We start from the raw sequence: 23625 nt of genomic DNA, 5'->3' as shown, positions 1-23625 counted from the left end.
TAACAATATCATTTTTACATTTAAGTTTTTTTTGACAGATTTAATGTTTTTATTGTTGTTGTTGTTAAGCACTGTACGTTTAACTTTAAGTTTTATAAATTGGCTACTTCCTGATAAGCTCTCAATTTTTGCAATTTGTAATCCAAATACATTACCTACCAAATGAACATAGTGGCCAGTTTAGTAACTATCCTGGTAGCCTATATGAATGAGAAAATGTGGGGTTTATTTGTTTATTTGAGTGCTGAGCAGAAGCATTTGGTGACTTGCTCATTCAAATAGAGCCATACTCTCTGACTCATGTTGAGATCAGGGAGTTGTTGCATGAAACTGGTCTTATACTGTGTCATCCTGCAGAATGACGTCAAAAACAAGAAGGCGCATCTTTGATGGATAAAAGCCTGAACATCTATTTTTGCACAGTACTAATGTTAAAAGGTCAGATTAAGACAGCTGACTGACAGTGTCAACAAGCAGCGTTTGGCTGAAAAACACATGCTGTTGACAAAAGCTGTCCCGTGGGCGTTGTCTGCTGCTGCTGTTTTTTTTTCTTTCTTTTTTTAATAAGTAAGAGGCTTTTAATGAGTTTGTTTTACACATTTCCATATTTTTATTTTTAAGGGTGATTTATGTTTTCGAGTTTTCCTTCCACCCCTTCTTTGTTTTATATCATTTTGTTAACATTGTTCAGAGCCCAGCAGCTTTCACAGATTAAATTTTAGTTCTTTGTCTAAATGCTTCATATCTAAGGTTTTTCAGCCTAAATTTCATTGAGGAATTCAGTTTGCATGTGGAAATGAATGAAGCTTTTATAACCACTGCCTCTGTGATGAAAGACGTTGAATTGTACAGTAAAGATTCTTTGGATTTTTTTGTATGAAATCTACTTAAATCACAGGATTAGAAACCTCTTCACTGTTTTTCAAATCAAATTATGGTTTGTGTATCTAAATAAGCTCTTAATGATCGGAGGAACAGATCCACTCACCAATTATTCTCCTCCTACAGACGAGTGTTTGCACCCCTCATATTGCTATGGTTACTACCTGGGTGGTGGTGGTGGGGTTCTCATCATTTTTGTGAGTAATTAATCACCCAGTAGGATGAATCCTGGTCATCTAATTACAGACAAATTAGATGGAAGTAATGCCTGAGAGGAAATATGAAGACAGAGACTGCCCAGTATGGTTTCTTGCTATCTCTGCTGCTCCTGATTTTATGTTTTCCTGATTTCTTCTGTCTTTTAATCCAGTGAGTACAACCCGGTGTGCTTTTCCAAATATCATTTTAGAAGTAATATTGTTTCAAGTTAGAGGGAATTTTATTTTTATGTGATTCAATCAAATAAAGTGGAACCATATTTTTAGAATAATGCTTGCTATTATTGCTCCAGAAAAAAGGTTTAATAATATGGCTAAACAGTAGAGAAATGGCTCTGGGGAGTGGGGAGACAAAGTGTCATCTCTCAAATGTCTAGACCCAACAGAGGCCACCATTTGCTGCTACTTATACATGTAAGAGGCTTGTTTTGGGCATTACTGCGGCATTAGCCATCACATTTTTGTTGTTTTTATCTGCAGGCAGTATTAAATATCGTAAACGCTGCCAAAGGAACAAAAACAATACCCTCCCCCAACCTCACCTCCCTTCCCAGTACTAATCAGTTCTTACAGAACCCATTCCAATTTCTTATGGATACATTTCTCTCAGTTTATCCGCACAGCAAATGCTTTTAGTCATTCTAACCTTTCTGTCAAAAATGTGAGTAATTCATATTTCATTTTTGTGACATTTCAAAAGCTGCCCCTAAAATGCACTCGGCAGTTAGGTGGAAACACAGCTGAAATACGTGAAATAAGTTCGTACTCTCCCTGCAGGTGCTTCTGCCTCGCTTGCACATTTTTCTTTCACACGTACTCGTGAACCATTCCGTTCGCTAATGTTTGTTTTTCCCTTCTCTCTCAGCCATAGCTCCGGATTCTTGTTTTCTGCTTGCTTTTTGTTAATGTATGTAAAGCTGTCATCTCTCCATGCCAGTATAGAGGCTTTACTGGGAGTACTAAAGAAGGTTTAATAAACCTTTAATAAGCAAATTAGTGCACCAAGGACTAAAGACTCTTTGTGCAGAAAGGGCACCAGCAACAGTGTGTATGTGTGTTTGCTGTGCTTTTGTTTGTAGATGTGTGTTTCTGTTAAACTTTGTGTGCGTGTGTGTTCATCATACCAGACACACTGTGCTATGCTCATCCCGCTATGAAAGCCCTTCAGAAACAGGGCAAGACGCCCACTCACCCACCAAGAATAGTTTGCTGCTTCAGTAATGTGCCATGCATTCTGTGTACAAGTCTTTATCAGTGCACAGAGGACAGAGGAAAAAATATCTTGGTTGGATCTAGACTGATTGGAGAGAAGGATCTTCATGTTACCAGATGCATTCTGGTTTGTCCTGTGGCTCCAGGTTGATAGTGGGATGCAAACCATGTGGCCATTTATTGAAAAGACTGGTTTTAAATTTACAAACACAGATGTAGCTTCTGTGTTTACATCTACTACTATCTGAAATAATATTTTGCAAGGTTAAAATTTATTTTCCAGGTGGGCTAACCCTAAGGTGGGTGTTGCGGACTCCTATGAGCTCCGTTGACTAATTTTCTTTACAGACAGGCCATGTAATAATCTCGTCTGCTGCTGTGGCTCTGAGGTTTACTGCTCTTTGTGAATTTAGCCCACTGCCTGCTTTCTGGTCCTTTGCCATTGTATTGATGTGGAATTTGGAAAGTAATAGTGAATAGCACTAAAAATTACAATATTAAACTTTGGACTAAAAGTGTTCAAGGATATCACAGCCTGCTCTGCACCACGCCAAACTAGTCCATTACTGTGAGGTTTATTGGATAAATGTGCTTCTTTAGAATGTCGAGTATTATCAAACAGCTTCAGTATAACACAAGAATCGTTGTTCTGTCACCAAGCCTCTGCACTACAGTTACAGATTTCAAGCAAAATTATTATTCAGTGATTTTACTGGGAATCATTTAGCTAGCACAGTAGTGTGGTGTTTAGTGCCACCAACTAAGAGTAAGAATTCAAAGCCATTGGCTTACAGGGGTCTTCTGTGTGAAGTTTGCATGTTGTCACTTTGCCTGTGTGGGTTCTCTTCAGGCCCTGTGGCTCCACCCCACAGTCCAAAACATATGTTTGGTAATTGGTTGTTCTAAATTGGCTCAGTGTGTTAGTGTGAGCATGGTTAGTTGTCTTTCTATCTGTTAGCTCTATGATTGATTAGCAGTCTGTCCGGTGTGTACCCTGCCTTCTGCCCTATGTCAGCTGAGATAGGCTTTAGTCCCCCCACAGCCATTCACCTATTGTTTAAATATCATGCCCTGGCAACCAATACTTGTTTAAGGAGTTCTAAACAAGAAGTTGACAGCTGTAGTCATCCTTGGTTATGCATTTTTTTTGTGTTTGTACTTTTCTATCTAATCTTACAGTGCAACACATGCCTTAGTAGTTGAGTGCCTCTTAGTTGGTAGCTGCTCTTCTTCCAGCTTTGCGGTTTAATGGCTAGTTAACAAGTTTCTGGTGCATCGTTTTCTGGTGGTAGCAGGATATTGCGTGCTACTAGGCAATGGTAAAAAAGAAGGATATGCTATGTTTTAGGCCCAAAATTGTTACATAAACTATTTTATTGTATTTGTTTGTTTCTCTCTTGCTGTCAGCAGTGGTTATCATCCTTTAGCTTACCCCACTGTTGCGAATGGATTGACATTGTAACACAGAGTCAGCAACTTGTCTTACTTTTCTAGAAGAGGTTTTTTTGGTGCCTAGCAAAATATCTGGACAATACTGCTCTGCATTGGAGCTTTTGCTCCCATTGGTTTCTCTTTCCTGTCAGCAACTACACCCACATGGATGTTACGCCTTCAAAGAATTTCAACATTCTCTTGCTTTTCTTTTCTTTTCTTTCTTTTTTTGGTTGGGAAAAATAGTTACAAGTGCATGTAGTTGCCACTCAAAGCTTTTATTTTACTAGTGCACCCGACACTTATCATTGCCTGGTGCCAGAATGCATTCAGTCAAAGTTAAACAGGTACCTTTCACAGTAAGAAAAACAGCAAAATGTTCTGGGGCTAGAATCTGAAGCCTAAAAAGAGTGTCTAAATTATGTTTATATCAAAAACAAATCTAAAATAGTATGTTAAAATCCTGTTTTGAAGCCTTTTTTTATATTATATCCAACAGATACATTTTATTTATATTCTAAATGCTGAATCATGATTACCAGATTTTCTTGAGAGAAAAACACAATTTTACACCCTTATGATACATATTTGTTTAAACTAGCTGTGACACATCCTCTTCCACCTTAAAGTCATAGGTCCTTAAGGTGAAAGTAATATAGTTACCTAGATCAGTGAATAAACAAATTAAGAAATAAAAGAAACAAATTAAATGTTTAAATACCCTTTCATATCTTAGACATTGCATCACCTTGATGCTGGAAATGAACACTAATTAAATCACCTGATTAAAATTCATTATCAGTCACAACAAAGATCAAGGTAAGATTTAGAGGCGGCTTGAGTGTCTGACAAGTAGAAATTTCAAAAGCTGTGACAACAATTGTACCTAAGGTCTCTGTGTTACAACATATTTGAATATTTGACTGATATAGTGAAGTAACATATTTGAATCTAGTCTTTGCTGACGCTGGCTTGCCCCGTTTCTCCGGTGTATTATATAACCATGTATAGGCCACTATGCAGACTAATACGTAATTATTTTCACACCAGAATATCTGACCTCTGTGGTCTCAGCAAATCTAAATGACAAATAGAGTTCATTATTGTGGTAATGCTGTTAGAATCTGGAAAATTGTCTGTCTGAAGGCCGAGGCAGGCGTATCAATGTGTTCCATTAGTCAGGTGAATACGTTGTTATGGTTGTTTTTTATTTATTTACTTCTTCTTTTAGATCTGAGAACTCCAGTTGCCTCCAGCATCTGTGTTAGCGGAAATGAATCAGATTTGTTTTTAGGAGAAGAATGCATTTCCTCACTCACTGTTGAACGAGCTTATTTTGCACTTAATGAGAGTTTCATATGAAGTGCTGTCAAACTGAATTTGAAGTGTCATTTATCTTGAATATAGACACTCCTACTTTAGCAACACAACCATAGCACAGCTACAACTCCCTCAAATCGAAAGGCGTGATCCACTCTGCTGAAAATTCTCTCAGGTGGAGACTTTTGAGCCTACAGGGACCTGCTGAAGGTGACCTAGGAATTTAGAAAAAGTACTGCTACTACAACAAAGCCAAACGGGTCGACACCCTGATACAACAGCTCAGAAATAAATGTACCTTCATGAAAGGCATATGACTCATTTGCTTTATATTTGGAATTTATTACCAGAACCTCGAAAACAGTCGCTCCAGTTTCCGCTTTCAGACACTTCTCATGAATCAAGCTCTTATCTGATGATGAAAGCTACAATTAGGATTCTGTGCTGATTTCTCTGTCTTTTAAAAACAGCATGTTAAACCCCATAATAAATGTAAATACAAAGAAAACATATCAAACCTTAAAAACTGTCCAGCACCTGGATTTTTATATTACACACATGCTGTTGTTTTGCATTATTTTCCTGAAACATGTATGACTGTATATGCTGCTATTAAACCAGTATACATAGTTTTCTATTAATGTGATCTTCTCAGGTGTGCAGGATGCCCTTTAGCTCTTAAGAAAATGCATATCAACACAGATGCCAGATTTTAAACTGTGCAGTGATAACAGGCAACATGATTCCCCTATTTTGAATTATGAATAACTGTTGGGGTAAGATAATTGCATTTTGTGCATTCACTTTGCCACAAAACTCTATTTTTTTCCTCATAAGTCAAACACATCTCTTTTAATTACAGCAGCATCTTTTACCATTTACTAAAAGCTAAGACTCAGTTGCTGTTTAGTTCAATATGTATGAATAAAAGAGAGAGTTCATTTTGACAGCTAATTTTGGTTTAATTTTAGTCATAGTCTTTGCTTGATGTCTATGCTAATGAATCACCATGTTAAATAATGGGCATTATGATATTAAAGATAAAAATAGTCATGATTTTCATTTTTATCATAATCAATTTTTACCACTGATGTTAGAAAAAAAAAAACAACTAATAAACAATCAATCAATAAATAATTATCAGAATATTTATTGTCCAGGACAAAGAAACACCAAGACCCAGAAAAAAATCATAAACACTACTAGATCTCGTGTTTGTATATGTAACCACATTTCATCTATTATTCTATTTTGTTTGTATGAGATGTGCATCATGTTGTGTGTGTAGTGTACACATGCTTGCTCAAACTCAGTGCCACACACTCTAAACTCTTTCTAAATCATGAAATCCCACTGCGTATTTTCTGGTGTTTGTTCAGGTGTGCTTTCTTCCAGGTGTGTTAACCTGTCATGAGTCTGTGCATGCTAATGTAAAATGTGACAACCATAACAGTATGATTTCCTTCGTGTTCGTGGAGTGCAGAGGTTATCTGGCTGAGGAGGTGAGTGCTCAAATCTCTCAGCTTTTCTCTGCTCCCTCTGGGAGACGAATAATCTCAATGTTGCAAGGCTACGAATATAAGCTCCTCATTTGTGAACTAATTGTGCCGTCACTGCTGAAAAGCGAGCCTGGGAGAGCCAGGCAGCGTGCGTTTATGAGTAATTAGTATACAGATGTCGCACATGCATCAGAAAGCATTCGCTTCAGGTAAAAGTAGCTGACTGGTTTGACACAAAAGAAAATGGAGACTCCAGGCTGAAGAGGTATAGCTTGCAAATATTTTAAAGGTGTCTGTCTGTTTCCAGGGTAGGGGTCTCACACTCGAATCATTATGCCGACTTTGAATTTGAAAGGAAGACACCCGAGATGTTGGGAGTTAGTTGGGAGTTAGTTCCGTTAGTTCCGTTCCATATACTGCTTTTTCTCTTATATGCCTGAGAATAGCTGATATAGCTGAGAAGAGAAGCGTGGTGAGTGATTATACTACTGGAGTGGAGAAATCAATAGCAGATCTTACTTTTGTTAGAACTATTAGAGATTGACTTTTCAAAGATCAGTATGAAAAAAATCTCCTGTTTTTGGTTTGGCTAAGAAAACAACATCAAAGTCTTTTCCAGGATATAGAGAAGCTCTGTATTATCATGTCTGCTATGTTTGGCTCAATAAATAATTAAGACTACCCATGGCTTAGCAGGTCATCCTGACGGGTATATCTTTTTGTTGGGGTGTACAGATTCGTCGTTTCAGGGTAGCTGTTGTCGTCAAATATTTTTGCAGCGCTTACTGACAGTTGCTGTGTTTATAAGGTGCGAGACGTCGCTTCAGTATTTGACAGATTGTGATTACCATCCTAAGCAATGGTCTTATTATAAAGGACTCCAGAGGAAATCTGCAAGTAATGAGAAATGGGCACAGAGCGGCTAAATAAAATGGCATCTTCAACAACATGCTCGCACAAATTTAGTCATCTAAAATCAAGTCACAGCTATGATTTGCTTGCTTATGGATTCAAATAAGTTTTTATTTTTTCCAGGTAGTTGAGAAGTCTGAGAGACTTTTAGTGGGTTTTTCTTTCCCCTCTATCTTTCTTAAAAGCCTCCTGCCAGAAACCCTCATGACTTTGTACATTTGGACTTTCATGTTTGCCTTTGAAGCGCTGATTATTCCTTTCTGTGAAATTCAGGTCTAAAAACTGTATTTCAGATCATGAGGGGTCTTGCTGGACCTGACTCCAAAAGGATTATCATGAATCTATGGCTGCAATCCCAAACTGCCATGTGAAGAGCTTAGATTTCTTTGGCACTGTGCTACAATTATTCATTTTAGTGGTTAACTTACAAATCCAGGGAAATATTGTTTCTTGTTGTAGCAGAATATTATTTTTTACAGTGCTGTGCAAAAGTTTTGATCCACTCCTCATTTCTTTATATGTTGCTTTCAAATAGGCAGACTTTTTTGTGATTTAAAAAAATGGTCTTGAGTAATACTTCTACAGGCTTTCTGATGGTATCTTAATGTTTTTCTTTGGACATTGGCTGCTTTTTCATTCATTTTCAGCCCAATCCTTGTACCTGATCATTTTCAGAGAAATTTTCTTTTTTTTAAACACTGACCTATGATGCAAGCGTAAAAAAGTGCTTAACTTGAGGGATGAATCAATGCTGCATCTACAAATAACAGACAAACTGGCATTGAAACAATTTTTAATTGTATTCTTGGGCACTTTGTTACTAGCAGCCTGTCACAGAAACAAATGTTCCCATTGGTTTAGCTGAGTGTACAAAAGATCCCAAAGATTACACAGTTTGACAGGCATAAAAAAAGTATTTTTTTAACCAACAAGGTGATTCCCAAAGAGCTATTAGCTGAAAACCTGGCATATCTCATTACCGCATGCAGTGTGTCCTTAAAAACTGTTCTTTCACCCACCTTTCTGGGACAGAAATGTTACTTTTTTCCACGAGTGATTTGATAAACTCTTTAGTATTAAAACTGTTTAGTGTTAACAGCAATCTCATACACACAGACACTCACACCTTCATATATCAAGTTACTTTTTGCACAATGCTCAGTCTTTTGCACAATACACTGTCATTGTTGCAATTTTCCTTTGAACTCTTGTGTCTTTGTTTCGTTTTTTTGCAGACCTGCACTTTATGTAGTTCCGTGTTGATTGTCTATTATATGTCATGGTCTTGGAGGAGCGTTGTCTCGCTCCACTGGGTACTGTACCACTGCACATGGTTGAAATGACAATAAAGCCACTTGACTTCAGTTGACTTGACTTGGAACAGAACTCGCAGTACCTTGTAGTTTGTTTTATCTCCAGGCCGGATCTCCAGCTCTCCATATGAGCTTGTCAGTTCCCATAGATGGCAGTATCGAGCTGTAGCCAGATCGAGGCCCCTTCACCCCTCCCCGGAAAGGAAGACACAGACATGATGTAGACTTTGAACACACAAAAAGCATGCACGCACACATTCCGTGTCTCATACTTACACAGCCCCCCTTCACACAAGCGTACACCTGCATGCAAAAATAGCATTCACCTAAAAAGACCAAGAAATGGGATGTGAAACATGAGGCAGAATATTTGCTTTGCCTCTGCTAAGTCGGTGGCCGGAATAAAAATCAGAGCCAGAGTGCTTAAACAGAGTCTCAGTTACATAAATGTTTAATCTTGTGTGCTTACAATTTGTGTTCAGATCTGATTGGCCACTATAAAAGGAAGTAGTGGTGACAGGCTTAATCAATCCCAGTGGGGGGGAAAAAGTAGGTCTGACTCAAACATACAATGGCGTTTTACAACAAGTAAATGGGTCCTCTGGATAAGAAGAGGTTACATAAATTATCATGACACCAACTAATGACCCTACAACATCTGCACCCTGCTGACTTATCCTTGAAAATGACATTGAAGCCACAAAACTGACTCTAGAATGCCGTTCTACTTTAACGTCTGCTGTGAAGCTGGCCAGGCAAAATAAAAGAAGACAAATCTTCTTCTTCACCAAATCAAAAGTGTGTTGCGTTTAAGAAAAAAAAGAATTTCACAGGCTTTTTAATATTTGAAACAATTGAGTGGAATGGGCTTGAACTAGAAAAAAGAATCACATGAAAGGTGAATGTGTGGTGAAAGAGGGCATTTCAAATGTACTTTTACAAAAAGCCTTTATTATGTTCTGACCTTTTCTGAGTTTGAGAGTGTGAAGCAGCTGTAATTCAGCTCTAACAGGGAGCAAAAGCTTTTTAACAGCACAGAACAAGTTTCCACATGTGGGTTCAAGCAAAGGAAAAAGCACAAGTTAGCGATCATGCGAGTCAAACGTATAAAGCTGTATATGTGAATAAATAAAACAATCTGAAAAATAAAAGGACTTACAAAAAGATGGCAATATTTACACCGTTCTCTCTGAAGTATGAAACAGCACTTATTCCTGCACTTCCAAATCACTAACCACTAAATATAACCACAGTCTTTTCAGCTAGTTGCTTAGCTGTAGCAAGCTTTCATCAGTTAGCTTTCAATATAGCTAACTTTGGTAGCATTAGCTTACCTATCAGAATGCTTTAATGTCTGTTTTTACCTTAGTGTACTTCTGTAGTATTAACTGCTGTATATATACAGTAATGGATAATTGATACCCACGTTGGTCATAAAATTGAAGCCAGGATCAACTGCTTATTATTTCAGATTTAATCTGACAAGAACTACACAAGGTGGAAACGGGTAATAACTAGGCTAAGTTAAAATGGTTGCACTACATGAATAAATTCTTGTGTAGAACTAAGTTCAGCATGTACTCACAGTAAGTGCCAGGTGTGACTGTTGCACTGCTGACTGCACCAATTTAAAAGTAAAACATAAAATAGAAATTAAATCTATTTAAACTTGATGAAATGCAGGTGAAAATTTGCTGTTATCACAAACATCTAATTAGACAATCACATTGCAGCAACTCAGTGCATGTTGCCACGTAGATATTCACAGGACGACCTGCTAAAGTTTAAACCGAACATGGGGAAGAAAGGTGATATAAATGATGCCGAGAGTATGAGCGTACCTTGATGAACTGGGGTTTCCTGCAGAGACTGGAACAAAACAACATCTAGTTTGTAGCAAAAATTATTCGTTGATTTCAACCAACAACAAGTTATGTAGATCTGCACATTGAACCTTGAACCAGATGGGCTATAGCAGCAGAAGCAGACGACAGTCCTGCCAAACTGAGTCCACCATCACTCACCAAAATTAGTCAGGAGAGGTTTGCGGAAGAAAATGTTTGGACAATAGAGTGGTAGTTTGGCATAGACAACATAGAAGCATGGGTCATTCTGCCTTATAAGAATGGTTCAGCCTGGTGGTGTATTTTCTTACCGCACTTTGGTGCCCTTAGTGCCAATTAAGCATCATTTAAAAGCCATTGCTTCCCGCCGGATACTCCAGTATGTCACAAACCTGAAATCACTGTTCACTGTACTCAAATGGCCTTCACAGTCACCTGATCTCAGTCCAATAAAGCACCTATGGGTGTGGTGGAACAGGAGCTTTGCATCATGAATGCGCAGCAACTGTCTGATCCTATCATATAAACATAGACCAGAATCGCAGATGACTGTTTTCAGCACATTGTTGAATCTTTACCAGAAAGAGTTAGTGCAGTACTGAAGGCACAAAGGGTCCAGTCAAGTTGACATTGAATGTACAGTACTGTGCAAAAGTTTTAAGCAGGTGTGAAAAAATGCTGCAAACAAAGACTGCTTTCAGAAATATAAATGATTGTTTATTGGTCCCAAATGTATTCTGCAGCAGGACAACGACCCCAAACAGACAGCCATTCAGAACTATCTTCAGCGTAAAGAAGAACAAGAAGTACTAGAAGTGATGGTATGGCCCCCACAGAGCCCTGATCTCAGCATCATCGAGTGTGTCCGGGATTACATGAAGAGACAGTTTGATGTGAGGAAGCCTACATCCACAGAAGATCTGTGGTTAGTTCTCCAAGAGGTTTGGAACAACCTACCAGCCGAATTCCTTCAAAAACTGTGTGCAAGTGTACCTAGAAGAAGGCAAAGAGTGGTCACACCAAATACTTATTTGATGTAGATTTCTCTTTTGTTCATTCACTGCATTTTGTTGATTGATGAAAATAAATGATTAAAATTTTTGAAAGCATTCTTTGTTTACAGCGTTTTTTTCTCACCTGCCTGAAACATTTGCACAGTACTGTATGTCCAGTAACTAAATGTTATCTAGAAGCTTAAATGAGTATTTCAATGTATTTAAATGTATTATCTTAATAAAGCCCATATGAATAAATGATAATATTTTCATTTTCAAAGAATAGGTAGCTTAATGTCTTCTTTGGGGATTTGATTGTGATATTTTTGCAGTGGATGCTGACAGGGATATTTTTGTTGTCTATTAGCAACTGATTCACACATTAATGAGGTCTACTAGTTAAGACATTTTTAATTTCTCATTATTTTTTAAACAAAACAGTCTCCCAGAAAAAAAAGGAGGTTGAAAGGTGTTGGGACACTGTGAGCCACAAGATCAGTTACAGTAATCCTTGTATTGATTCTCCAAGCCTGTGGGGGTTGCGGTTGGCTTGGCTTGACAGGTGAGCAGTGGGACCATTACACCATGAATCACGAAATTATCAGCGATCAAGAAAATCCAAAAGGGTATTTTTCAATTTGTAACTTTTTTGGAGATAAATTACCGTTTTACATTTTTTTCTTTTTATACTCTCTTTCATTTGTCTGTCTAAAGTATTACGTGTGTGTTGTTGCATTTTTTTGACTGCTATGTTAACCTTTTGCTGCCTATTGTTTATGCCAGGGCTTTGTTAACCTTAAACACTATCAAGCCAGTGAAGTGTTATTTCCAGCTCTGTAAATGGCCAGCAGTGTTTCCCCTCTCTCTTTAGTTTCGCTTGTTGACAACATGTCTCCCAGAGAGGTGCTTGTATTCCCACTGTGGTGCCATTGCAAGCATGTGTCAATGGCATTTAGACTAATGTAATGTGATTCGTTCCTTCTGATGAGGTGAAATGAGATGACATTTCACTTGACAATCCATCACGAGACAAATATCCATTTGTAAGGCTGCCCTGAGAGTCCGTGGGTTCATGGTTAACAACAGATGGCTAATTAATGATGTAGTACACAGATGACACATTAAAAACATTTTTATACGATCTAAAAGTCAGTGCAACATAATAAATAGAAGCATTTTTTTTAATTAATTGCCATTGCGTGTGCTTGTTTGGCCACTTCTTATTATTTTTACTTTGCAAAAATAGCTGAGCCTTGTGAAATAGTTTCAGAGGTTCATGGCAACATGGCCTTCTACATAATAGGTCGTTAAAAATAAGCAGATTATTCTAGAAGAAAATAAGCAATTTTAGTATTACTCCAGAGTCTAACATGCACTCAAAAGATAATTATTTCTTTATGTAATGATTTTTTTCAGTAACATAAATCAATAATTTGTAGTAAAAGCAACTAAAATGTACAAAATTAAAGATTTATTTATTCAAATAATTAATCATTAAGCAAAAAAAATGCTGTTATAAACTGAATGTATACCAATCATGTAAACCTTCACACTAGATTCCATTAAATTGAATGTTTTACATTGTGCTTGTGCAACAAAATACATGAAACATTTACATGTAATCAAATTACTTAAAGTAAACATTTCAGGCATAAATATTTTTTGGGAGTGTCACTTTTGTTTGTTTACTACAACAAAGTCTTCACTGCTGTCAAGCCTCTAAATAGCATTAAAACCACCAGTTTCAGCCTTATCACTAATTCTCTTGTTAAATTGTAACAATTAAAATTCAGACACATGTGATGCCGTCATCGTAAACAGCAAACCTGCAATTTTTTACTATCTTGACTCGGCTCAGTTAAAGCTTTCCTATTAAACCCATTCAACCCACGTAATGTGACCAGGGTGTTAGTCACCGAAAGGTTCCTCTCTTTTACATATTTTTTTTAAGTCATATAGTGAGCACATTTATTAAATATATTATTTGTAGTAACATGTGGTAGGGTGGTTTTTAATTTCAGTTCTGGTTTCTCCCAACATTAAAAACATAGTAAGTTCTTTCTGCTGTCAGTGTGCCCTTGACCAAGACATTGGGTTACATCTGGAGTTGGTCCCCAGGTGCTGCACTGTGGCTGGCCATTGCTCAAATACAGGGGAGGTGTTCAATCACGATGTCCTTAAACTCTTATTTTCCTTCAGTAGTATTTTTAAAACGGAAACAATTTTTTTAAAACAAATTCTCACAATTTGTTATCAATGGGTAACGTATAGCCTCTGTATTGTTCTGTTAAGAAATATCTAGATGTGCTTCATGACTATTGTTATATTATTTGTGCTGTGTAACGTTGATCAGTGTAATACGTTTCATATTGGCGGCACTGTAAAAAAGCCGAGTCACGTGCTTGTGTGTTTGTGTGTTTATGTGTTTGTGTGAAGTGGATCGTGTAGGGTTAAACAGGTCTGGGGTTTGATCCTGTCTGCCCTGAGTTGGCCTGGCTCTCTGCTCTCTTCTGCCTACTGAAGCTGAAAATAGGACTGGGGCTGCAGGCTCTCTCCCTCTGCACAAGTCTCTGCCGGAGAGCACAGCACTGGACAGTTCTCAACATAACAGCACTTCTACCGCTGTAGATGCATGCTATCTACGGATATCGACATTTTAGAGGTGATGCAACCGCCAAGCTCGATCTCATCAGTATGGGTGATGATCCAAGTGTCACTCATTTTTTGTTCTCATATTTAGGTTGCTCAATGTTGTTTTACATAGAATAATGTGCAAAAATAACTACCATTTTAATAAACAGGTGCGCGGCTCTATGGTCACATGACACAGCTATGTAAGTAAAGCATTGCGAGTTTATACTGTATCTAGTTTATCATGTTGACTTTTACTGACCAAAATATGTAGACAGAAGAAGTCAAGGAAGAAGATGAGTTCAAGTATTCAATAAAAAGGAATTTGCAAGTGTTTGCATAATGAAATGCATTGAAGACACTTTTCAGGTATCTCTGTTTTTTTTTTTTTTGCTTATTAAAACTTAATGAAAAACTCCACTGTCCACAAGACACCTCTGCAGGGTAATTATTAAATTTGTTCCCTGTTGATTTTCTGGCAGGCTAATAATTATTGTAACAAATGTCTCATTCTGGACCGGTTTATAGATAAACAGTCGTGCGGTAGGCTCCACACAGCCTATTAAAAATAAATGGCATTCAGCCTGCCTGGCTCATCCTCATTATGCCAGCGACTTTCACAAATAGCAGCTCTTGAGAATTTTCACATGTCAGAAGACATTTTTTGCTCATGCTGAAAAGACTTTTACAGCGGCAGAGTGTGTGGCACTGACGCAACAATATTGTGACAGCTCAGAGGACTGATCCCAATACAAAAGAAGCTCTCTCTCTATTTTGCTGTTGTTTTCTATAGCCGGCCTCTGTGCCACTTGACTCCATGTAAAACCTCTTAATGCGTGTCTAAATGAAAGCATATATTTCCCCCCTCCACTTGAAATGTACTAACTCCATTTTCACCTGGACAGCAGCCAGCTAGAGTCACAATAATTACCTTTTTTTAAACTACCGTGTGCTTGACAATGTTTCTTCAGGTCTGTGAGCTAATGACAATCACCTGCAGGTGTGTAGTGATTTTATCACAAGCCTAATAGCAAGCCTCATTTAAGCACAGCAGACACAGTCCATTGGTATATTAGCTAATTAGGTAATTGAGTTTAATGAAGGGTGGTAATCAAAATGATCTCCTGAAATAATAATAATAAAATAGTAATGGCAAATTTGAAAGTTAATCTTCATTGTGATCATCATTTTGCATTGTAATATTTTGGAATAAGCAATGAGGCTTAAAGTTCAGCCACAGGCTATGTGAAAGAGGTGGATGAAGCCACTTCTTAGCCACATAATCATTTCATTCATTATTTTTTGTGGGTCTGTTTTGAAATCTAAATTCTGGCTTTTTGGCTCTGAGCATTTTTTAAAAAATATATATATACACAATGCTGCTCAAAAATCTTGAGCCATCCTTTATTTCTTCATATTTTTATAAAATATAGAACATCAGAAATAGGTACAATGATTTACTAAAATGTGCAAACATACATGGAAATTCAGTACATAAGGCAAAAAATAGAATTTAAAATTCTAACAAGCTTAACAAGCCAGCATTTGGTATGATCATCTTTATACTTCAACACAGTTGAACAGGAATAGTTCTCCAGGCTTCTTCAAGGACATTGTAAGCTCTTCTTTGGATGTTGGCTGCCTTTGTTCTCCCCTCGTTGGCCAATCCACGGTAGTGTTTCACTGTGTTTTTCTGTTGAGGCACTATGCTTTTACTGCATTGGCAGTGTGTTTGGTTAAAAATGGAGCCACTGCCAGTAAGACACTTTCCAGATGGCATTGCACTGTGGATCAAAGACTGACGGTACTTTTCTGCCTAAATAATTCCATCAATTTTGACAAGATCCCCAGCACCACGGGCTCAAATGCATCCCTAACCAAACAGAGGCTTCACCATGTTTTACAGATAGCTGTTACCAAAAATGCAATTTTATGTGTCACACTGTGCTGTCTTTAGTATTTTTTGTAGCTTTCGTTAAAGAAATAGGAACAAATTATTTGGCAGGCTGTTTATAATAAAGTGCCTAAAGATACAATTTAAAATCGGTTCTTTGCTCTAATTGTCTGTTATTTGTAGACCAAACACTGGGTATTTTTTATGCTTTAGTGGTCAGTGTTAAGTTGTTTTAAAAATGACCAGGTACAAGGACTGGACCTGAATATGAGTGGAAAAGCCTATGTCCAAAGAAAAGACTTTCAGAAAACCTGGAGAGCTTTTCCTCAAGATCACTTAAAGTGGAAGCAGAATGTAAAGGAATGAGGGGTGTCTTGAGACTGCTATATATTTGGTATAGGAGGCAAATCTTTTAGTTGACTCTTGATTTTGTTGTAAAGTAGGTATTTGTCCTCTCCTTATTTCCAAAAAGACCTCTGACACTGATTAAGGGTAATTAATTTAACTTGTTTTAAATTAATATGTTGTTTTATTTGGTTTTCTTCATGTGAAGTTGAAGCTTTTTTATAATGTTTTTCGTCCCATGAGGTTTTTGAGCCAGCACTGGTGGCCTAATGTGCTAAATCCTCTTTCAAGAGATGAGCACATGCACATGGGTATTCTTCAGGTGTGCTGAAAAAAACAACTGTTTGATGCATGCCAGGATTCAAACCCAACCTTTCCAGATAAAAAGGAGTGTTTCATGTCCAGTAACACCAAAAATATACCTTACTTAATTTAAGTGAAGAACTCTTGATTGTCATCAAAATGAGTGTGAATGGATCAACGAGAAGCAAGTGACCAAAAAGTATGTATTCAATTTTATTAGCAGTAAAACAAAGTATCAGGCTGATGAAGATGCTGTTAGCTTGGAGGTGGTTGGTTGCAAGTCAAAGATTGGACCTCTTGATTGAGTCATCATCCAGGAGATATAAATGTTTGTTCCAAATTTCATTTGCAGTCCATTAATGAATTGTTGAGATGTCAGACAGACGTTGCCGTCTACCGAGCAAAACCGCTCTTTTTTTTCTGGCGCAACCAACAAAATAATTCTAATGTTAAAAGTAGTCGCAGCGCTGAATGCATTCTATTATTTGTGCAATGCTTTATCCATACAGGATGGCTCGGCTTTGATTATCAGTATTCTCCACACACCCACCCATCCATGAATCATCTCAGCCAGTCTCTCTCATTCTCTCTCTCTCTCGTCTGTGTGTCACTTCACTTCATTTGTTTGCTTTGTTTCCGGGGACTGCGTAGCGCTGTCTGTCTGTCTGCTCACTTTAAGCACTTGCTCTGGCTTTGTTTTGTCTGTGACAAGTCATATCACCAAGCAAGCCTCTTGCCAATAGACATACCTAGCACTAGTGATACAAGAAGGCTGGCATCAATTAGGCAAAACACGACAGGACGGTGGCAGCACATCAATATTTATTTCATCTACATATAAATGAGATTGGGTTTTAGGGAGCCATTTGCTGATGAACCTCTCCCTCTCCAGAGTTCTCTGCTGACACCACTTTGGTTATGACAGGTAGGGGTGGGGCGAGACAGGACGGGAGCAACAGGAGGACGAGAAAAGAGCTGCTGTGTAATAAGATTCAGGAAAGAAGAGATTTCAGGGCTGAAGGTATTTGTTCTCAATGAGTAAACTGAATTTGTAGCTAAGGCTTTTTTTAATTTGTAACTGCAACTGACGCCCCACCCCATCTGTAAACATATCTGAAGAAGAGGCTAATTCAGTGAGGTCAGAGGTCAATTCCTGGCAGCTCACTCCAGACAGTCAAAGTAGTCTGGGCGGTTTGACGTTGATGCTGATAAACTGTTGAGCAAGAAGGCACGCTCGTAGAGGGCTTTGAGCCGGAGTCTCAATCTCATGCCATCGTGGCGTGTTCCCACTTGGCCCTCGGGCGACTGGGACTTGGGCTGCAGCCACAGCCTGCATGGGGTGGCTCTGCAAGACTGCGTGAATTTGTGTCCCTGACTGAGACTGCAGGAGGAGTAAAAACAGTCATTTGCTCAGATGGAAATGCGGGTAAACCAGTTGATGGAGCTGTCTGAGGAGGTTTGAGTCCTCTGCAGCCTTCAGCTATTTGAACTACGTCAACCAGCATGCAACAGTGATGGGACATGACAGGTGGCGTTTCCCCTAGTGGCACCTAGAAGAAAACGAAAGAATCATTTGCACTGCAAAATATAAGTAAACATTCTTGAGCTCTTCTCAGACATGGACTATGTAGCATTGTTGGTTTCACGCATCTGTTAAAGTGACAGCATTTAGTTGCTCAGACATGAACATCAGCTATGACATTAATGTTTCCCGTGGCTTTATGCAGACATGCCCACAGTACTTGCATGATACTGTGTACTATGTGACTTTAAGGGTCAGTGACATTTGTCTGCACACAGTGGGCTAAGAAACAGAGACTAAAGTGAGTGCCTCACAGTTTTTTCCTAAAGGCAGTCTCCAAAACAGTCATGTTTTAGAGAGCAGAGAAGCTCCAGATGAAGGATAGACACATGCACACTTTTAAGATAATATTCCTACATAAAGCTAACATGATCAGATGTCATTATATTGACATAAAATAATAGATCTAAAATATGATTAGTTTCATGGCTCATTGCAAGTTTCCTGACCCCATTCATTTCGAATGCGCCCTCACAGTTTCTTAAAGCTCTGCTCAGCTTATAAGTGCCCGTTTTATCTGAACAACAGTGCAAATCCAAAACACATTCACTTTAAATACACGGAGAAGCCGAAAATCCTCAAATACAGCAGCTTGGAGCTACCAAATATTTCATGATTTTCTTCAGTACAAGTGATGACAATTAAATGATTTTATTCTCAAAAAAGCTTCCTGTAGAATATTACCTACTGAAGTAAAGACCCTTCCACTAGTATGAGAGGAAATTATTAGACTTCCAGTTCACAAGCTTCATCAAGCTGGAGATTGATCAGAGGCGTTAAACACAAAGCCCACATATTCAGTGAGATGATTGCTCTAATCACTACAATAATCACAGGAAACAGCATTCATACTTGGTGGTGGTTATATTTGAGGAAAAACTCGCTCCACAGAAAGAGCTTCTGAATGTTTACTTTACCCAAAATCTACATTTAGTCTCATCAGTTTTTGCTTTCTACTCTTAACATATCTAGCATGTTATCTGCTCATCATCTACTTGACAGTCCTTTTATTAACTTCTCCACGTTATGCTGAAAGCATTTGTTTAGCTTTCACCAGGACTCCCATGTTGGGCTGCCCCCCTCCCAGTTTGTATTATACCATATGAGTTTGAGAACATGGGAAATATTCCAGGCTCACATCAAGGAGCTTTGAAGCAGCTCTATAGAGAGGCTCTTTTTGTTCTCTTGAAGTTATGAAAACCTTTATGTGTAGTGCTTTGTACCCACACTGCTAGAACAAACATAAGCACTTAAGGTAGCTCTAGACAGTAAATGGCAGCACATATCAGTAGTTGTAAAGCAGAATTTCTTTTCTCATCCATTGCTCTGCTGAAGCCCTTCAAGCTGAGGTCAATTTCACTGAACACGTCACTGAAACTGAAATTGACCTCAGGTTTATGTAATGAACTCTTTTTTGCATTTTCCTATTGCTATGCTAACACACACAGATATAAAGGTCTGTATATGCCGCTGAATGCATGCCATTGACCGCTGTCGAGTTTGTAATTAACCTCTCATGCAGAAAAAATCAATGTGCTGCTTTGCACAGTCATTATTGGGAAAGCAGGCCATGCACTGGCCTGTTTAAATGTTGATTTTCTTTAGTCTGCAACACTCCATTGGAGGGCTTTACAGGTAATAGGTTGCACTTAGAATTTAAAAAGCCTTAACCAATCAAGCGGTTGGTCAGTCCTGTTTATCACTTGGATTCATCACAGATTTGCAGGAACCTATAAAGCTTACAAAATAAGATCTAATGCGTCTGGCTTAATTTTCAATTGTTTGACTGGAAAACAGTATGATCAGAGCACGGTACATTTAGAAAGAAAACAAATGTGAGAAGGAAGTTATAGATAAAACTAAAAATAGCAGATTTGACTATGAAAAACCACACACATAGAGATTTGCAAGCTCCAGTGCCATTCCCAAAAGTAAAGGGCAGTTGACAAAAATGCCAAAAGGCTCTAATGAAATTATAATAAATGTCAGGTGGAGGAAGCATTGAAATGCCACAATTTAGAGAGACTGGTTAAAGAGCAATAGCTTAGAGAAGCTCTACGAAAAGGCATAAAGGGATGTGATTGTTTGTGTGAAGAAACTTTGAAGAAAAAAGTTTGTAATGTTCAGCTTGTGAGAGCAACAGACAAAACTAAGAGGAATAACTGAACCGTGTGTTTGAGTTGTGAGCTGGAGCTCTTTAGCAGCCTTTTATGCGTGCAAGAACCGGTACAGTGCAGATAGCCGTGGGCAGCCTGTTACGGGGTTGTTTCTGGGGGGGTGACATGGGGGAATTTGAGATGGTTGACCGGTTGCACTGTTGTGGCGGAGTTGAGAGGGCTGACCTGGATGAACCAGTAGCAGTAGTAGATTTGCTCATGGTACATCATGCATATGAAAGCTAGCACAATACAACGACAAAGGTTTGAATCTAAGCTGAGTCCCTCTGAGGGGACCACTAATCCTGGTCACATGGTTTGCTTTAAGGTTTATGATTGTAAGCTGAGATGAAAATCAGAAGGTTTCAGGTCTTCTTTAGGAATAATTGAAAACATTATTTACAGTAGATTGGTTAACTGAAGGGCCAGGTGCATTTCTCAGGTCCTATGTCAGCTCTTGAGATTTTATTTTCCTGTTTTTTTCAGATACTTTTAATCTCCTGTAGACGTTTTTTTTTATGCTTAACACTTTTTCTTTTGTCCTCTACTTGTCTAGATCCCTTAAACCTTTGAATGACATTCTGCAGAGCTAAAGAGCTATCAGCTCTGTATCACCTAATATAAGCAAAAATACTATTTTGTCTGTCAAACTGTTTTCTTTGACATTTTATAGTTTCAACCAAACAAATGGGAATAAATTATGTGTTTTGCAACAGGGTGCTAGTAAAAAAACATGCAATTTAAATTGGTTTGTTGCTAAATTAATTCAATTAAGTGTTGAGTGGCTTAGAAAACACAAGAACATTCTACTGAAATTGGTCAGGTACAAAGACTGATTGAAAAATCAGCTAATGTCCAAAGAAAAACATGTAAATCACCTTCAGAACGCCTGGATAACTGTTGCTCAGAACCACTTTAAAAAGCTAAGAAAGGCTGGCAGCGTGGAAGCAAAATTTCAAGACCTGAACGGTTGTGCACTTTTCCACATTACTAGACACGCTCATTGGATCCAGTGTTTATGAGTGCAAGTATAAATGAGTGGTGCAGCAGGTTTTAATATTCACGAATCTTACTAGAAACTGTGTCCAAAACAAATCTCGAGCCAAGTTGCGACCAAAACCAACATAGCTTCATTCGTATGCAAATGTAAAGCAGTTAATATGCATGTTGCATCTTCAAAGTATGCAGATGACCTTTTCTTCAGGACCACGTCCCAGATACTCGGTACTTAATAAGACACTGTAGGGATTCAGACTTCGAAACACATTTCCCTCCAAAAACTTCCTCTGCACACCAAAATCCAAAATACCGCTTGCTGAGTGGTCCCAGTGCAACAGCGAAGAGCTGTGGAGGATTCTTGTTGAAAACCTATCGAGATCTGACCTGACAGGGGGCCCCTCTTGGAGTTTGATTACCTCAAATGATCTACTCTTACTTCAGCTTGTAGTCTCCACTGCACACTAAATGGTCTCATCCAGATGGTGCCGACTTGTGTTGGTTGCTTGTGTATGTGCTGCTTGTATAGTATGTCTGTGAACTCCCTGGTGCATCTCCTTTTCTTTACAATGTATTGGTTTATCCATAAAAGGCATTCTGCTGGGGGACGTTAACTCCGAAACCGTTCTCCTCTTTGCTCAGTACGCTGTGATCTGGAGCCGAACTGCCAAATGCAATTGGGCGAAAAGGGCTTTGAAGTGTGCCATGATTGGCTGTGTGTGGCGGCTATCCTGACAGCGCAGGTTGTGACGAGGAGGCGAGTGTTGGAGCTACAGTAAGTGTGTAGGTCAGACTGGGCTAGCTTTCGATAAATCTCAGATGTGAACGTGCATGCGCATGTTTGTGTCAGTGAGAAAGACCTACTAAATCACTTCAAACCTATGCGAGTGTGTACAAGAGCGAGAGAGGAGAGGGAAAAGCGGCGGAGGCTTGATGGATTACATTTTAGCTCTTGTGAAAGCAGGGTGTTTGTGGCTGTGTGTACGAAGTCAAACAGCCAACATTTCTGCATCTTTGCACAGCCCTCCTGCAGTTTCTCCTATTTAATACCCAGCAAATAATTCACCGGCATTTCCCCTCTGAGCCTCACATTGTCACAGTTCATTAAAACATAATTGAATGGAATATTCAGCAGCTCACTTTGCACGTAGACCACTTTACCCCATTACACTTGCTAAAGGAACATTTACATACAATATTGTCTCAGCTCTGTTTGCTCTCAGAAAGCTACACGAGCTGCTTACATGGCTCCCTTATAATTTCCCATAATTCAACTCTGCCAGCAAAAATAAACATAGAAGGGAACGTGAGATATGCAAAGCGTGATTCAGCAGCAATATTTTTAATCTTTCTTCCATCAGCTTCTATTACCTGCACTGCCGAGCTCTGTAGACCGAAGCGCTTCTGGGCTCTGATTGTGTTAGTTCAATTAAACTGGCCCCAGCAAGGTGTAATGAGAACTGTGCTGTATCAGTGACAGCGTGTTGGAGTAAAACCCAGTGGTAACCATTATAGCTTTACCTAGCTATTACCTAGTGACCCATCAATACCAAAAAGCTGGTTTTATGCAGTTTAAGTTGGAGTCTTGCTGACTAAGCCAGCACTCGGGACAATCAGATACTTCAGTTGCAGTGAGATGCTAAGGTGCGACGGGGCTCCATTGTGTATGAGACTTGTCCTCTGCCTTGTCACAATTTAGGCCTTGTTTTCAGAGAGCTGGCGAGTCACATGATCAGACAGGATATAAACAATGTGAAACTTAAGCCTGATTATTGAAACCATTTCATTTGGCGATAAAAGGGGAGTGTACTCACATTTTATCCATAATCTCCCCCAATTCAAAGGAAAGCTGTGTCCACTTAATCGTGGTACAGTGTAGTTGGTCACACTCTTCACACTGGAGACCTGTGAATACCTTGGTTTTCTCTTCTAATAAATAAATTTGGCAAACTTATGATTTGTGATCATTTCCTGTCTTCTGTTTCTTCTACATCAGCACTGATGTCATTTTGCTTGACACAACCTTTTTATTATACTATATTTAGATTTACTAAATGTAATATAAAGTAACTGCATTGTAAATTACAACACC

General features: G+C 38.6%; 1 protein-coding gene across 7 annotated transcripts in view; it reads left to right on the top strand.

Moving 5' to 3' along the window:
* The window catches only part of magi2a (membrane associated guanylate kinase, WW and PDZ domain containing 2a), a 244159-nt gene that overhangs the window by 36028 nt on the left and 184506 nt on the right, over positions 1-23625 (top strand). The gene's annotated exons all lie outside the window — the stretch shown is intronic.

The sequence above is a fragment of the Haplochromis burtoni genome, unplaced genomic scaffold (assembly GCF_018398535.1).
Source record: "Haplochromis burtoni strain Fernald_Lab_line unplaced genomic scaffold, NCSU_Asbu1 Contig_49, whole genome shotgun sequence".
Classification (NCBI taxonomy): Eukaryota; Metazoa; Chordata; class Actinopteri; order Cichliformes; family Cichlidae; genus Haplochromis; species Haplochromis burtoni.
Note: the sequence above shows the minus strand (reverse complement) of the source record. Positions and strands in the feature narration are given on the sequence as shown.